Raw genomic sequence first — 18,116 nt, 5'->3', positions numbered from 1 at the left:
CCCGAGGGCAGATTCCTCCTGTCAAACTTGTCTTCAAGACCAGAGAAGAGAGAGGCCTTTCTAGAGTGTGTGAGAGATCTTGCCTCTCTCTTTGTTATCATACCAGTACCCATAGCAGAAAGGGGTCTAGGGTACTATTCCAACCTTTTTGTGGTCCCAAAGAAGGAGGGCACGTTCCACCCGATTCTGGACCTAAAGTGTTTAAACAAGTTTCTGAGTGTTCCATTGTTCAAAATGGAAAAAATCAGATCTATTCTGCCCCTGGTTCAAGAGGGACAGTTCATGACAACTGTAGACTTGAAGGACGCTTACCTTCATGTGCCAATTCACAGGGAACACTTCAGGTTCCTAAGATTTGCGTTTCTGAACCAACACTTCCAGTTTGTGGCCCTTCCTTTTGGTCTGGTGATGGCCCAGAGAGTCTTCATGAACATTCTGGGGGTGCTGCTTGCAGTGGCCAGATCCAGGGGCATTGCGGTGGCACCTTAGCTGACGACATCCTAGTTCAGGCCCTGTCACTCGCAGAGGATCATTTGAGGCCTCTTCTTCTTTTGCTCCAATCTCACGGTTGGAAGATCAACTCAGGAAAGAGTTCCCTGGTTCCCAGCAACAGGGTGGAGTTCCTGGGCATGATAATAGACTCTATGTCCATGAAGATATTTCTCATAGATCAGCGATGCAGGAAGCATGCGTCCACCTGTCTTGCCCTTCAGTCCTCCACAAGCCCGTCGGTGGCTCAATGTATGGAGGTGATAGGTCTCTTGGTTTCAAGCATAGATGTCATCCCATTCCATCCATGGATGCTCGAACTCTGAACTCCCTCTTGGTGGATTCGTCCGGAGCAACTGTCCATGGGGACATCCTTCTTGAGACCGTCCTGGGAGATTGTGACCACGGACGCCAGTCTGACAGGATGGGGTGCTGTTTGGGGTGCCAGGACAGCACAAGGAAAGTGGTCCAGGGAGGAGTCTCTCCTTCCGATCAACATCCTGGAACTACGAGCAATTTACAATGCTCTGAAGACATGGCCTTCTCTGGAGTCGGTCAGTTTCATCAGATTCCAGACAAACAACATTACCTCGGTGGCTTACATCAACCCTCAGGGGGGTACGAGGAGCTTCCTCGCAATGAGGGAGGTGTCTCGGATTCTGGAGTGGGCGGAGTCCCACGATTGCTCGCTCTCTGCGATTCATATTCCAGGTGTGGACAATTGGTAAGCAGACTTTCTCAGCAGACAATCCTTTCATTCGGGGGAATGGTCTCTCCAACCTGAGGTGTTTGCGGAGATTTGTCTCAGATGGGGAACGCCGGAGATAGATCTCATGGCGTCCAGACTCAATTGCAAGCTACCTTGATACAGGTCGAGGTCCAGGGATCCCCAGGCAGCTGATAGATGCCTTAGTGGTTCCTTGGGGATTCAGCCTAGCTTACATTTTTCCGCCATTACCACTTCTACGTCGTGTAGTGGCACGCATCAAACAGGAGCAGGCCTCGGCCATTCTGATTGCTCCTTCGTGGCCACGGAGGACGTGGTTTGCGGATCTGGTGGGGATGTCATGGATCTGCTGACACAGGGCCCCTTTCAACATCAAAGTCTAGATTCTCTTAGGCTGACTGTGTGGAGATTGAACGCCTAGTCTTAGCCAAGAGAGGCTTTCTGAAAGTGTGATTGATACTCTAATTCAGGCAAGGAAGCCAGTCACTCGTGTGGAGGACTTGTCCTGGTGTGAGAAACATAGATATCCCTGGCATAAGGTGAAGGTATCCAGGATTCTGTCCTTTCTCCAATATGGTTTGGAGAAGGGTCTTGCCACTAGTTCCTTAAAGGGACAGATTTCTGCATTATCAGTCTTGTTGCATAGGAGACTCACTGAGCTCCCGGACATCCAATCTTTAGGCTCTGCCTTGGAGCTTAAACTTAGTCCTTTTGCAGAGGGTTCTGTTTGAATCTATGCATTCCATAGACATTAAGATTCTGTCCTGGAAGGTTCTCTTCCTGTTGGCTATTGCATCGGCCTGCAGAGTATCTGAACTAGCTGCCTTGCAAAGTGATCCTCCTTATCTGGTTTTTCATGCAGATAAGGCTGTACTTCGCACTGGGTTACTTCATCTTTCTTAAAATCTCTTTGCCAAAACCTTTCTCCCAAAAACAGCTTCTGAAGAAGCCAAAACGTCAAATTTGTAAAACTTTGTAAAAGTGTGTAAGGAGGACCAGGTAGCCACCTTAAAAATCTGCTCCATAGAGGCCTCATTCCTGAAGGCCCAGGACGAAGCTCAGCTCTAGTTGAATGAGCCGTGATCCTCTGAGGAGGCTTATGTCCCGCTGTCTCATAAGCCAGGCGAATCAAGCTCCGCAACCAAAAAGACAAATAAGTAGCAGAGGCCCTTTGCCCCATGCACTTCCCAGAATACACCACAAAGAGAGATGTAGACTACCTGAAATCCTTTGTAGCCCTACAATTTATGCAACACTGATAGTACACTAGTGACGGTATAGGCAACTGAAATGCACTATGTGCAATATAGCCAGCTACTTAGAACTTATTGTTATTATATTAATTGTTGTTATTATATTTTACACCAAAAGGAAAAGGTATGCTACGTAACTACTATAGTGGTTTAGAGAGCCAGTAGCAAGCTGCCAGTTAACCACTGTGCCCCCACCCTTGAAAAAGATACAATTAGATTTATTACTACATATAGCCAAGGCAGCAGACAAAGCCAATATTTTCTGAACACTGGTAGATACTGAGAGCTGATCCGGTTTTAGGTGAACATTTAGGGAAAATAATTGAATATAACGTTTAGGAAGAACCGGGATTTAAAAAATATTTTAGCTCCATCCAAATTGTGTACTGTTAATTTACAAAAAAAAACAACAACATAGATTCTAATGGATGGTTATGCAGGCCTAATGGCACCCATAAATGTGGGGTCTCCAGATGTGGGAGGTGTAATTACATACGAACGGGAGATACCTTTCACAATGCAGATGGCACACGGGAATATAGGATTAAATGTACATGTAGTTCAACCTATGTAGTTTACCAACTTACCTGTGAATGTATAAAAACGAAAAAGAAGAGAAGAAAGACGCACAAAGCACGACTCAAGTGAAAGATTTATTAACATATATTGCACACGTAAGTGAAGTTACACTTACTAGAATAAAATGAAAAACAAGCATTCCGATGGAGCGTTAAGTGTTCGCAATTCCTTGTCTCACATAGACGTACTGGTCTGCCTTCTTTAGCTGTAACAAGCTGCTGCAGGCAAGGTATTCCGGATCCTTTGCCCGGCTGCCGTATAGCTCGGGGGAACAAGGTTTTTGCAGTGCACCAACGATCTCCAAATAATGCGTCCAACAGGCTGACGCGTTTCCCCCGATCTACGGTTGGGCTTCTTCAAGAGGCTCTTTTAACAACGGATGTCCCCGGAGTTGCGCCTATTCTTTTTAAAGGCGTGTTGGCCAATCCCGGTGTGAGAGTGTGCTAGATGGCCAACCATGGGCTCGCTTCCATTGAGTTGTAATTCAGTTTGCGTGCACTCGCAAACCGATAAATATGCTGTCGGAAGCAATATCGTTTATCGACTGTTTCCAATGGCACGTTATACCTCAATATCGGCAGCCGGACTTCGGCTGCCGAAAAGATCTTCGCGTCCCATAGAAAGTAATAGAAGCCGTTAATCGATAAATTATACCAGGTTTCCAATGAAAGCGCTAACCGTTAATACACTGTCGGAGGCTGTCGATACATTGAGAAATATTACACCCAGCTCAACTAGGTGTAAAAGAGGAAAATTGTGCTTTTTGAGACCTATTTTCTATTGAAATTATAAAACTGGCAAATAATGCAAGTGTTTTAATGTAGAAATAAATTGTTATAAGTAATATTTATTGTTGTCTCATGTATAGAAATAGTTGAACTTATATTCTAATAGAAATATCAGTATATATTTAAATATAATAATATATGCAAGAACATATCTACAGAATGCAAACTAGACCTATGCCTAGGGCAGCAATAAATATTACTTATATTTATGAAGTGGTAAATATAATTATATTAGAAAATAGTATTTGATTATTAAAAATATGGATAAGTGTTTCTTTATTTTTCTTGAGAGGTGATCACCGGTAAGGAGCACGGACGTTAAACGTAAATTCTATAGCGTAAGGTCGGGTTACCTTAGCAACTAATTGATTTTCAAGATTTCTGACATCAGATGGAAGCGTTAACACAACGTTAACTTACAGCTACACGAAAAGAGCGACTGCACGCTATCCGCAAAATATTTCAATGGAAACCTGGTACTAAAATGGAGCCGTAAATTACTTTTAGCTGTCGGCCGCTTCGGTAGCTTACGGCTCCATTTTTAACGACTCAATGGAAGCGAGGCCCATGTTGGTAACAGTTTCTACAATGCATCATTTGGTTATGAACACATAGGGGGGTAGTTATCAACGTGTCTATTTTACCTGTCTTCGCCGGCCCAATACGCCCGCCTAAGCTCGCCTCACATCGCCGCCGCGGACCTGCAAAAATTTGCCTAAGTTATCAAAAAAGCTGTCAAAAAGCCGCGCACCAAGTACGGGGCGATGAGCAGCGGACTGTGAGAGTTATCACTCATCCGATCTCGCTGCTCTTCGGCTTTTTTACAGCTTTCTTGCTAGCCTGTCACTAAGCACCCACACTAACTACACTGTTCTACCCCCTATACCGGCACCCCCGGAGCCCCCCGCAACTAAATAAAGTTACTAACCCCTAAACCGCCGCTACTAGACCCCGCCGCAACTCTTATAAATGTATTAACCCCTAAACCGCCGCTCCTAGACCCCGCCGCAACTCTTATAAATGTATTAACCCCTAAACCGCCGCTCCCGGACACCGCTGCCACCTACATTATACCTAGTAACCCCTATCCTGCCCCCCCTATACCGTCGCCCTTTATAATAAAGTTATTAACCCCTATCCTGCTGATCCCGCACCTCGCCGCAACTAAATAAATAGTTTAACCCCTAAACCGCCGCTCCCTGACCCCGCCGCAACCTATATTAAATTTATTAACCCCTATCCTGCCCCCCCTACACCGTCGCCACCTATAATAAATTTATTAACCCCTATCCTGCCCCCCACTACACCGCCGCCACTGTAATAAAATTATTAACCCCTAAACCTAAGTCTAACACTAACCCTAACACCCCCCTAACTTAAAAATTAATTAAATATATCTAAATAATATTTCTATTATGAACTAAATTAATCCTATTTAAAACTAAATACTTACCTTTAAAATAAACCCTAATATAGCTACAATATAAATAATAATTATATTGTAGCTATCTTAGGATTTATTTTTATTTTACAGACAACTTTCAATTTATTTTAACTAGGTACAATAGCTATTAAATAGTTATTAACTATTTAATACCTACCTAGCTAAAATAAAGAGAAATTAACCTGTAAAATAAAAACTAACCTAAGTTACAATTACACCTAACACTACACTATACTTAAATAAATTATTCCTATTTAAAACTAAATACTTACCTGTAAAATAAACCCTAAGATAGCTACAATATAATTAATAATTACATTGTAGCTATCTTAGGATTTATATTTATTTTACAGGTAACTTTGTATTTATTTTAGCTAGTTAGAATAGTTATTAAATAGTTATTAACTATTTAATAACTACCTAGCTAAAAGAAATACAAAATTACCTGTATAATAAATCCTAACCTAAGTTACAATTAAACCTAACACTACACTATCATTAAATTAATTAAATAAATTACCTACAAATAACTACAATTAAATACAATTACATAAACTAACTAAAGTACAAAAAATAAAAAAGCTAAGTTACAAAAAATAAAAAAAATAAGTTACAAACATTTTAAAAATATTACAACAATTTTAAGCTACTTACACCTAATCTAAGCCCCCTAATAAAATAACAAACCCCCCCAAAATAAAAAAATGCCCTACCCTATTCTAAATTAAAAAAAGTTCAAAGCTCTTTTACCTTACCAGCCCTTAAAAGGGCCATTTGTGGGGCATGCCCCAAAGAATTCAGCTCTTTTGCCTGTAAAAGAAAAATACAACCCCCCCAACATTAAAACCCACCACCCACATACCCCTAATCTAACCCAAACCCCCCTTAAAATAACCTAACACTAATCCCCTGAAGATCATCCTACCTTGAGTCGTCTTCACTCAGCCGAGCAGCGATGGAACCGAAGAGGAGACCCGGAGCGGCAGAAGTTATCCTCCAAGCTGCGCTGAAGAAATCTTCCATCCGATGAAGTGATCCTCCAAGCGGCGCTGAAGAAGTCTTCCATCCGGGTGATGTCATCTTCCAAGAGGCGCTGAAGAAGTCTTCTATCCGGGCGATGTCATCTTCCAAGCGGGGTCTTCAATCTTCATCCCGCCGACGCGGAACATCCTTCTTTCCCGACGGACTACCGACGAATGAAGGCTCCTTTAAGGGACGTCATCCAAGATGGCGTCACTTCAATTCCGATTGGCTGATAGGATTCTATCAGCCAATCGGAATTAAGGTAGGAAAAATCTGATTGGCTGATTGAATCAGCCAATCAGATTCAAGTTCAATCCGATTGGCTGATCCAATCAGCCAATCAGATTGAGCTCGCATTCTATTGGCTGTTCCGATCAGGGTTTATTTTAAAGGTAAGTATTTAGTTTTAAATATGATTAATTTAGTTCATAATAGAAATATTATTTAGATTTATTTAATTAATATTTAAGTTAGGGGGGTGTTAGGGTTAGTGTTAGACTTAGGTTTAGGGGTTAATAAATGTATTACAGTGGCGGCGGGGTAGTCGGGGGCAGGATAGGGGTTAATAAATGTATTATAGGTGGCGACGGTGTAGGGGGGGCAGATTAGGGGTTAATAAATTTAATATACATTGCGGCAGGGTCCGGGAGCGGCGGTTTAGGGGTTAATACATATATTATAGTTGCGGTGTGCTCCGGGTGCGGCGGTTTAGGGGTTAATACATATATTATAGTTGCGGTGGGCTCCGGGAGCGGTGGTTTAGGGGTTAATACATATATTATAGTTGCTGTGGGCTCCGGGAGCGGCGGTTTAGGGGTTTATATGTATAGAGTAGCTTGCGGTGGGCTCCGGGAGCGGCGGTTTAGGGGGTAATAACTTTATTTAGTTGCGGCGGTGTAGGGGGGACAGATTAGTGGGGTTTAGACTCGGGGTACATGTTAGGGTGTTAGGTGCAGGCATCTCCCATAGGAATCAATGGGATGTCTGGCAGCAGCGAACTTGTACTTTCGCTATGGTCAGACTCCCATTGATTCCTATGGGATCCGCCACCTCCAGGGCGGTGGTTTGAAAACCAGGTACGCTGGGCCGGAAAAGTGCCGAGCGTACCTGCTAGTTTTTTGATAACTAGCAAAAGTAGTCAGATCTGTAGTGACGTAAGAATCGATCTGTGTCGGACTGAGTCCGGCGGATCGAAGTTTACGTCACAAAATTCTACTTTTGCCGGTCTCTAGCCTTTGATAACTAAGGCGAATCAGCCTCGCCACAAATACGCTGCGGAATTCCAGCATATTTGAGGTTGACGGCTTGATAACTAGGCCCCATAGAGCTACAAATTGTTAAAAAACATAAAAACTATTTTATCACTATATAAACACAATTTGAGAATTATAATTTGATCGGTAAGAAATATATACATTCATTTGTTAAAAGGTGATACACGAATAAATAGCAATATAAAAGTGTAACATAAACGGATAAGAACAACATTATAATTGATTTTCGTTAAAAGACTACTATACATACATTAAATATCTTTACTAATAACCACAAATTGTTTGAACAATAAACCGCATACTCAGAATTATTGGATGGGTACTTTGCAAGTATTTTTTGTATTCTATTAGTGATCATATTCTATTATATATTAAGCTTCTTAGTTCAGTCTTACAATTTCGATAGAAGGTATTCTAGGGATTATGTGCATATGCATGGGTCCAAGAGGTGTTAAAATATATATATCATAAAAAGGGGGCTCTATCCTAAAATTTAAAAATACTTTAAAATAAAAGTACTTATTAAAAATGATAATTATATTAATAATGGACTCACTCTGATCAGAATACCTGGAGGATAAAATTGCATGCTCCTACAGGGTAATATAATATAAAGGTTGACAAATATTTAGTATATTATAGAACCCTAAAGAATTTTATAAGAAAGCTGCCACGTCTATATCTATATTTAGTAATAACGGTTGTAATGTTTTGAGCTTATAAATCCACTTTGTTTCTAATTTTCTTAGTTCAAGTAGCCTATTTGGTTTTGTTTGGGAAACACAATCTATAATTTGTACTTTTAAAGAACTAGGATTACTTCCATGACACTCTAAAAAGTTTTTTGAAACGCTGTGATTAACCAATTTTTCTTTTATATTATAAATATGTTCATTGGTTCTGCGTCTAATTTTACTTTTGGTGCGGCCTACATATAAAAGGCCACACCCACATTCTAATAAATAAACAATATATGTGGAATCGCAGTTGCTTTTGAACTTTATGTTGTAAGTTTCTGTTGATTGACTGTTGTGGAAAGTTGGTGCTTTGTTGATGTGTTTAAACATATTGCATCTTGTTTTACCCCATCTCATAGTGCCTTTCCATTCCTTTAACCTATTGTCTGTCTTTTTATCATTAATACTCTTGTTTTTTTGTAATAGGTTTGATTTTACTTGGGGCCAATATGTTTCTAAGGCTTTTGCCCTTTTTATATGTAAAAGTGGGTTTATCTTCAAGATGTGGTCCTAGAAGAGGATCTGATTTTAAAAGGGGCCAGTGTTTTTTTTAAATATTTTCTAATTTCTTGGAACCTTCATTGTAGGTGGTAATGAATCTTATAGGATTACTTTTAATAGATTGTGATTTTATAAATTCATTATGTAAATTAGTCCCTATTGCTGCTGAATTTTCTTTAGAACTGTTGTTATAGAAGAACATCTTTCTATTCTTAGATGCTGATTTAGATTTAGCTAGTTTTAATGTCTCTTGATTATAACCTTTGTCTTTAAATTTCTTTTCCAATATGTTTGCTTCTATTTCATAATCGGAATAGTGGGTACAATTCCTTTTTATCCTTAAAAACTGACTATGCGGAACATTGTTTATCCAACATCTTTTGTGTGCACTTTTAGCTTGTATAAATATGTTTCGGTCAGTGGTTTTCCTGTCATTTTTTACAGCTATTTTTCCTTGACTGTTTTTAAACAATGTCAGGTCCAAAAACTCTATCCTTTCCTTTGAACAAGACTTGGTGAATAATAGGTTAAAATCTTTACCATTTATATGATTCATAAATTCATTAATTAATTCATACCCACCCCTCCATAAAATAATGTCATCTATATATCTGGCATAAATTAAAATATTATTAATGTAGAGATTATTGTTCCAAATAAACTCATTCTCAAATGCATTCACATGCAAATTAGCATATGATGGGGCAAATATCGTCCCCGTCGCTGTCCCTCTTTTTTGTATATAAAATTTATTTTGAAAATTAAAATAATTCCGATTCAATATAAAACATATGCTTTCTATTATAAACTGTATGTGATTGGATGGGATGGGCCATTTGGCCAGTTCTATTTTAACTTTCTGCATGCCGTTGCTGTGTGGAATACACGTATATAGTGATGCAACATCGCATGTAAGCCAGATCATATCATCCTCCCAGGTTATCCCTTCAAATTTTTTAATAACTTCTGTTGTATCTTTAAGGTATGCTCTAATAGATTTCACCAAAGGTTGGAGATGAAAATCTACGTATATATTCACTGACATAGAGAAATGCAATTAAATTCCCACAGAAATCAGTATAATACAAATTATAATAAGAACTATAACAAACAAGGAGGACCTCTAGAAAAGTCCAAATATAAGAAATATAATTCTGATAAGGATAATTATTATACAAACAACAATCAGGATACAACTAATGAATATAATGGTGCTTATAACAAAAAAAAAACAAAATTTTACAAATCAACCACTACAATGGAGATGAAGGAATAGTTATAGAGATAATGTGAATATGAGAAATGATAATCACCAACAAAGTTCTAATCATAATAGATTTGAATCTCTATCACATAATACTAACTATCAGAATACGCCTAATTGGGAAATAAACGGGGCAAGACCAAAAGATACACATGAGATACAGCATTTTTTAGGGACGAACATATAAAAAAATCACAATCCCTTGCAACAAGACAGAACAAGACAAAGAAAAAGATCTTTAGAAAGAGAAGAAGAGGGAATAGAGCAGGAAAACTCATACAGGCTAACAGGAAGAATAAGGAAAGAATAAGTGAAGCCAAAAAGGATATTTTTAATTTAGCACAAATAGATTTAGATCACAATGATATTACTCTTCTCCAAAAAGGCCTGAACTTTGCGCCTAAATCTAAACCCAGTAAATTTGAAATATTTGTGGATGTACATAAATATGTAAGGAAACTTACTTTAAAAAGATATTTCCTTAAAAATCCAGAAAACAGAGGTAGTTTAAACAAACATCTAGAGTCAGGCGATTTAGGCACTTTAAATATCCTTAAGGATCTTGAAAATTCTGAATATACCGAGGCTAGGTCAAACTTAGATGTACAAGAAGTGTCAGATGATTATATAGATACATTAAATTTATCTTTACATGATGGTGAACCTATAATCCAACATTCCAATTTCAAAGCAAAATCTACGTTTAACCCAGTAAGTGCCCAGGGTGAACAATTATCTACATTTAACAAACTAGTCTCTAAGGACATAGAGGAACAATTTAAAGAAGAAAATAAGTTTTTGAATAAATTTAATGATAATTTAACTGTATTAGAAAGGAAATCCATCAAAAAATTAGTTAATAACGAAGAAATAATCATCCGCCCAACCGATAGAGGCCTCGCTTCCATTGAGTTGTTAAAAATGGAGCCGTAAGCTACCGAAGCGGACGACAGCTAAAAGTAATTTACAGCTCCATTTTAGTACCAGGTTTCCATTGAAAAGATTAGCATGTTGCACACAGTCGCTCTTTTCGGCCGTACGTAAGTTTGCGCTGCCAACCGATGTCAGATTCTACGAAAAGCGCGCCATAACAAGTGCATTGCCATGGTAACCCGACCTCTGTCTATAAGAATAACGGTTTGCGCCTGCGCTCTTTACCTGTGATCGCCTCTAGAGAGAAAGACACGGGAGCTAATTGCGTTGGAAGGAGTTTTGGGTTTTTGAGAGTTGTTTGAGAGTTAGTGGAGAGTTTGATATTTTATTTTCATATATTCTTATTGTAGGGCTCATATAATATTAGGAACACACACACACACACACATCCATACATTAGTTAATTAACACACATTAGTTTATACACACAAACACACACACACACACTTTTATTTGATACAAACACATTCACGTCTTTTTTTATTTCATTAACCCCCCATATCCCCATCTTCCTTTATTACTCCTTTCATTAACTCCCTTATCCCACTTCCCATCCCCCCTTTGACTACCCTTCCCCACTATATAACTTTATTTTTATTTTTATTTATTTATACATTTTGCCCATCATTTTTTTTTTACATCCCATATTTTTTTTTTTCATTTGACTATATAGCCCACCCCTTTCTTCATTTGCTTCCCATATTATTTTTCTCTAATTTTGTTATAATCCTTTTTTTGTTTAATCTTTTTTCATTTACATCCCTTTGTTTATTTTCACCCCCACATTTTTTATTTATTTGGAGGGATATAGAATAGAGATAGTTAGGGTCTAGATAGGTTAGGTAATTAGTTTTGGGGATATTTAATTTAGGGTTTAGTTAGGTGAATTAGTGTAGTTAGGTAAGCTAGGGACTTTAGTGTTAGGTTAGAGTTAGGGAGGAAGGAGAAAGGGATGGATAGGCCTAGTGGAGTTGGGAAGGGGGTAGCTAGGGGGAGGGCAGTGGAGAGGGTGGATAGAGGGAGGGGGAGGGGGGAAGTAGGGAGTAGTATGGGCAGGACTAGGGGCCGAGGTTTGGGTGGAGGATTTGTCCTTCCTCAAACCCTGGCAGAGGAGGGAAGGAGAGAGGGTGGAAGAGGAGTGGAGGTGGGAGGAGTGAGGAGGAGTCAGCCTCAGCTAGGCACACAAAGAAAAGGGAAAGTGGGTCAGACTGTGGCAAGTGGGAGTGGGGCTGGTGGTAGCCTATCACAGCCTGCAGGGACAGAGGAGGGAGAAAGGGCTGGTCCCCAGTCACAGGAGGGAGATTTGGTGTCTGCTGGCCCTTCAGGTGTGAAGGGCAGGCTAAGAGAGGAGAGGTACTCTGAGGAGGAGAAGGAGGCTCTTGTTGAGGCCTACTTGGATAGGGCACCTCAGCTGGAGAACCCTAACCTGAGGGCGGGTGTCCGTAATAAGCTGTGGGAAGAGATTCGAGTGGCAGTCAGCTGCTTAGGACGTAATCGTTCTACTGCTAGTATAAAACACCGATATCATGACTGCAGGAGAGAAACAAAAGCGAAGATGGCACAGCAGGCCAAATATGCACGTGGGACAGGTGGTGGTCCTAGCAAGAGAATTCACCTAAGGTCATGGGAGGAGATGCTGTCCAATGTCATCTCGGGTGAAGCTGTTCACGGATGTAAGGGGACAATGGACACCTCTGTGCCACCTGAAGAGGTGTATGAAGGTGAATATTCTATATTAAATATAACCATATATGTGATGTATATATGTTGTAGATCATAAATACCCATCTGTGTTTAGCTATGAATCTAAATTTACATAGTTGTATTAAATTAATATGTTCAGCAAGCACTCTGTATTGTATATCTGCTCCGACAAGCAATAATATTGATAATATAATATCCAAGAATATCAAACATTTTATATCAATCATGTGTCATTGTCCTTAACAATGTTCCTTTAAGACACAGTCTATAAAGATTCATCAGTTATGGTCATATATGCTTGGATTTTATACCAAACACACTATATGTATGTGTGTGTGTATGTGTGTGTGTGTGTGTGTGTGTGAGTATGTGTGTGTGTATATGTATGTACATATATACACATAAATATGGAATATAATAGTTTGTATTGTTATGCTACAAAGTAATATATTCTATTAGATAGATAATGTAAACATACCGTATATTTTTTTGTAGGTTGCCTCCCACTCCTATGGTACAACAGGAATCCACACCACCACCCACTGCACCCACCAATGTATTGCCAACAGTGCCATCAAAGACAACCTCCCAGTCACCAATACGGAGAGACACCCCTGAAACCAGCCAATTATTGGTTCCTGAGACACCAACTCTACAACAGGGTCTGGCACAGTCCCAGCAGGATGATCTACTGAGGCTCATTCATAGAGAGCTTGGGCTGTCCAGGCTCCAGCAGCAGCAGGCTTTCAGGAGGATACAGAGCCAAATGGACTTCCATAATGCCTCAGTCGTCCGCCTGGCAGAGGCAGTGGAGAGGCTCGCGGATAGGCCCCAAACTCCATCCTCGCTTGCATCCTCTGTCATCTCCCTGCAGGACCCTGAATCCCGTTTATTAGCCTCACATTCAGCTGGTGGGCGTCGCACAAGATGCCACACTTCCCCCCTAAGTACCTCTCCTCCAAAGTCAAAATCCCGCCGCAAGAATTAATTAATATTATTTTTTTTCCACCCAAGATATATCATATCTAATTTTTGCACTAAAGCACTTTTTTTAAGTGCGATTTTCATCTCATAAATATGCATACATTTTTCTAATCCAAATTTGAACATATATCTTAATATTATTCTAATAGCTGTTTATCTGCTAAAAATTAACAGCTTTATTCATTTTTATTTCACATGATGTCAATTAATCTGCAGGTGTACATTGTTAATAAATGTATGTGTCCTTTTATTGAGAATAAAATGCCATTTAAGAATACTTGGGGATACGTGTCTGAAATTAATACAGTATATGCTATCTAACATTAGTCAACGTGACATGTGTAAATGTTATGATTTATATTCCACAAGCATATGTTGTTTGCTCCTTCAGATGAACCTAATAAGGGTTATCCAGTTATAGAAGAGTTGAAAAGTAAATACTCCTTCCTGTTGATATGGCCAAATACCTTGCATTCATTCTTATAGTCCTATGTGGAATGTAATATCTGAAATCTATACCTATCATGACTAATACCTATCATGACTAATGCACTCCTTTTTTGTCAAGATTATTATTCAATATTTAGAATAATTAGATAATTGTATCTCTATGATATTTAAACACTGATGTATACACAACATATATGTGATTGCCATGATATAGAGGTGATTAATACATTTTAATTGACATCATATGAACAGACACAGACTTTCCCTGGGACCAATGCACAATGCACTTTTAAATTGTTTCAATAACTCCATGTTAAAGACAATACTTCATATCTCTTGAAGTATGTAATATTTAGCACTTATGTATTTTGGTTAATAGTCTAAATATTGCAAATGTATTATCTACTTTAGCAGACATGATATTACATATATTTTATAAATATTAGTACTATGCCACATTATACTTTAATGTGTCATCGTTTTGTATTGAATAAATATGTTCAATGATTTTCACATTGAAAATTACATTTGAATGAGGGTAAATCTGTAATAATAAAACTCATCTTCATGATAAACAACTTATTTCCTTTGACTTATTTTTCTATATTATTTTCTATCAGGTAACAATGCCATTCAAGTGTGCAATCTCAGGGGATTGTATGTATTGATAATGTATGTTTATTTTAAGGATTATATTATGAAATAAGAAACATGAAATGAGCATCTGACATATTTCTTAAAGGGATAGTCTATTCAAAATTAAGCTCATGAATCAGAGCATGCAGTATTTATATACTTAAATATGTACTCCTATAATCTATTTTACTTCATTATCATCTGTAATTTACTAAAACAGGAATGTTAGCTTAGGAATCTACCCATTTTGATTCTGCACATGGGGAGCGCTTGATGATTGTTGTCTTAATGTAGGCAACAATCAGCAAGTGCACCACAGGTGATGAACATTAAATGGAACGGCTTCTAAACTTAAATACATGATTGAAATAAGAAACATAAAATTAAATTGATTATGAGTACATATGTAAGTTGATTGGAATTGAATGGTTTATCTGGTTCATGAATGTTTTACTGGGAATACACTATTCCTTTTTTTTTAAAAGTGACATAAATTCCATTATTTTGCTAAAACATATATATTTACAAGCAAATCTAATATAATTATATTCTTTATATTGCTTAATATTCTTAATATCCTTTGATTATAGTTTTATTTAGGTAAGATCAGGAGCAGCATAGAACCTATGTTGGAGCTGTTTATTGTTGCCAACATACAGTATATATCCTGTCTGTCATTGGTTCACCCATGTACTAATTTTTATTAACCAGGAGTGCATAGCTGCTCTTTAAAAATTATACCAAGAGAACAAAGTTATATTTGGAATATAATTAAAATTATATTTTAGATAATCATGTTATACATAAATCATAAGATGAATGCATTGATTAGTACATAGCTGGAAATAAAGAAACATTCACCATGACTATATTTGAGTAAAGTACACATTTATTTAGGGAGAGAGGGAGGGGAGTGGTATTCCATTTCTGAGAATCTTCAATCTGTAAAACATTAAAAGAAATAAATGTGTATTATTAAAAAGCATAATCATAAATAACTAAAAGGTCTCATTACAATACTATAAAAATACCTGAAAAGAAATCTCGAATAGTTGCAGATCTCTCCAAATGGGCATTTAGTGGTTGGGGATGATTAATTACATCAGGCTCAAATATTTCACCTGGGGGCTGAGGTGGTGGAATGAAATCATTTAACATCCCATGCTCCTGTGCCATGTTATGTAGACAGCAACATGCCACTATGATTTGTATAGCTTTTTCCGGACTGTATTGGAGATCCCCCCCTGATCTGTCCAGGCAGCGAAAGCGCATTTTTAGAACACCAAACAGTCTTTCTATTATCGCATGTGTTCTGATATGTGCTTTATTATATCTGTATTAAATATATAATGTGAAGACAAATCAAATACTAATGAGCTAACTACATTCCTGATTTGATCTTATAAATCTTTAAACCTTTTTTGCATATATAAATATATTTATATTCAAGCAGAGAGATTTATAAATGCTTCACTGATAATAGATGATTTGGATTTTCACTGTCCCTTTAAAGGCACTCAGTACAACATTGTTAAGTCTGTGATAGTGATATATATATATATATATATATATATATATATATATATATATGTACACACACACACACGAGATAATCAAGCAACACATGTATGTGCACAAACACAGATATATAGCTTGATAAAGGGGCAGGAGCCCCGAAACATTGCTCAATAAAGATGCTGTTGCTCCACATAGAGTGCTACCTGTGTGTTCTATTTCATTACATTTACTGGGACTTTGGAAAGGGAGGTCCTCCAGGTGTGCACCTACATTCACCGAAGAGTGATTTAAAGGGACATTCCTATGAAGTGTGTACTGGTCCTGCTACTTTTCTACAGATTATAGTGAGCATTTTGCAAGGCACAATCAATATTTCTGACATACAAGAGCAGAAAATAAATATATTTTACCTTAATTCAGCAGGCCCAACAACCTGGTTCTCCTTCAATGGTGTCCAAATCCATTTTTTAAGAGGATATGCAGAATCAGCTGAAATATGAATGCATAGATATACAGTATATATATATATATATATATATATATATATATATATATATATATAGATATATATATATAGATATCTAAACACACATCTTTCAATAAAGCACTGTATGACATAAAATAATGTTATGCATATGTCTTACTATGACATAGTTAATATATCTCTTTTGAAATGATTAACAATTTATTCAATTCCACTCCCTTAGACACATACATAAAGGATTATAAAGCAATGAAACAATAAAATATTAAAACATTGGACACATGAAGGCATCATAATATATACATAAACACTTACCGAGGAGATGTCCTTCAGGCATTTGATTTGTCTCAAACAATCTCCACACACCAGAATTCCTGAGGATATAGGCATCATGGCTACTTCCTGGGAACCCTGCCATGACATTTAATATACGCATGTTTGCATCGCATATGATGTGCACATTTAAGGAGTGGAAGTGTTTCCGATTCCTAAATATTATCTCCCTGCGCACAGGGGGTCTTAGGCCAATGTGAGTGCAGTCAATGGCCCCAAGGACATTGGGTATGCCACCTAAAAGAAAAAAGTCCCTCTTAACATCACGCCAACCTCTAGGTGATGTGGGGAAAAAAATAAAATTTCTGCAATTATCATAAAGTCCATCAAGAACTTGGGAAAGATGCTTAGAAAAAGTGGACTTATGCACCCCAGTTACAATGCCCCCTATCACCTGAAAGGATCCAGAAGCCAAAAAATAAAGTGCCCCTAGTAGTTTGGTCATTCCAGGGACAGTCCTGCTTGAATAGCCCTGGCTTTCCAGCCTGTCTTGCAACAGGGCATATAACTGATATATTTTCTCCCTGGTGAGCCTGAAACTTTCAACCACCTGCTGCTCATTCAGGGTTTCTATATCCAGCCTCACTCTGGGGATGTCAGGCCTACGCTGTCCAACTTCAGCATTGTCAGCTTCTCTCTCACCCAGCATTTTGAAATATCTGTTCTGAGGTTAGGCTAGGTGTGGTGTTTTTTTTATAGCTGTGTGTTGCTTGTTAACATATGTGAAACTGGTGATTGCAATGAATAACATGGGGGAGGGCTTATCTTCATCTCATCTAATCCTTAATTTAATGAACAGTTTGAAAGTATATACTTACTCATGACTTTTATTTTTGATATGAACTATAATTTCAACATATATGTAGTTACATATCGGAAATTCAAAGACACTGAATGTAATTATTATATTTTTCTATTTAAATATATCAGCCTTTATCATAACAATTAAAAGTAATTATTGAAATTATATGATTTATATAGGTCAAATATATATA

The 18,116-nt window shown here is 37.9% G+C and overlaps 1 long non-coding RNA gene across 1 annotated transcript; it reads right to left on the bottom strand.

Annotated features, from left to right (window-relative positions):
* Positions 1–15,657: 15,657 nt before the first annotated feature.
* Positions 15,658–16,031, bottom strand: LOC128641958 (uncharacterized). The gene is made up of 2 exons (XR_008399599.1): positions 15,818–16,031; positions 15,658–15,728 (listed from the first exon to the last, which is right to left on the bottom strand). It is a non-coding gene; the product is annotated as an uncharacterized LOC128641958 (long non-coding RNA).
* Between the last annotated feature and the right edge of the window lie 2,085 nt (positions 16,032–18,116).

Source organism: Bombina bombina, chromosome 11 (assembly GCF_027579735.1).
Source record: "Bombina bombina isolate aBomBom1 chromosome 11, aBomBom1.pri, whole genome shotgun sequence".
Classification (NCBI taxonomy): domain Eukaryota; kingdom Metazoa; phylum Chordata; class Amphibia; order Anura; family Bombinatoridae; genus Bombina; species Bombina bombina.
Note: the sequence above shows the minus strand (reverse complement) of the source record. Positions and strands in the feature narration are given on the sequence as shown.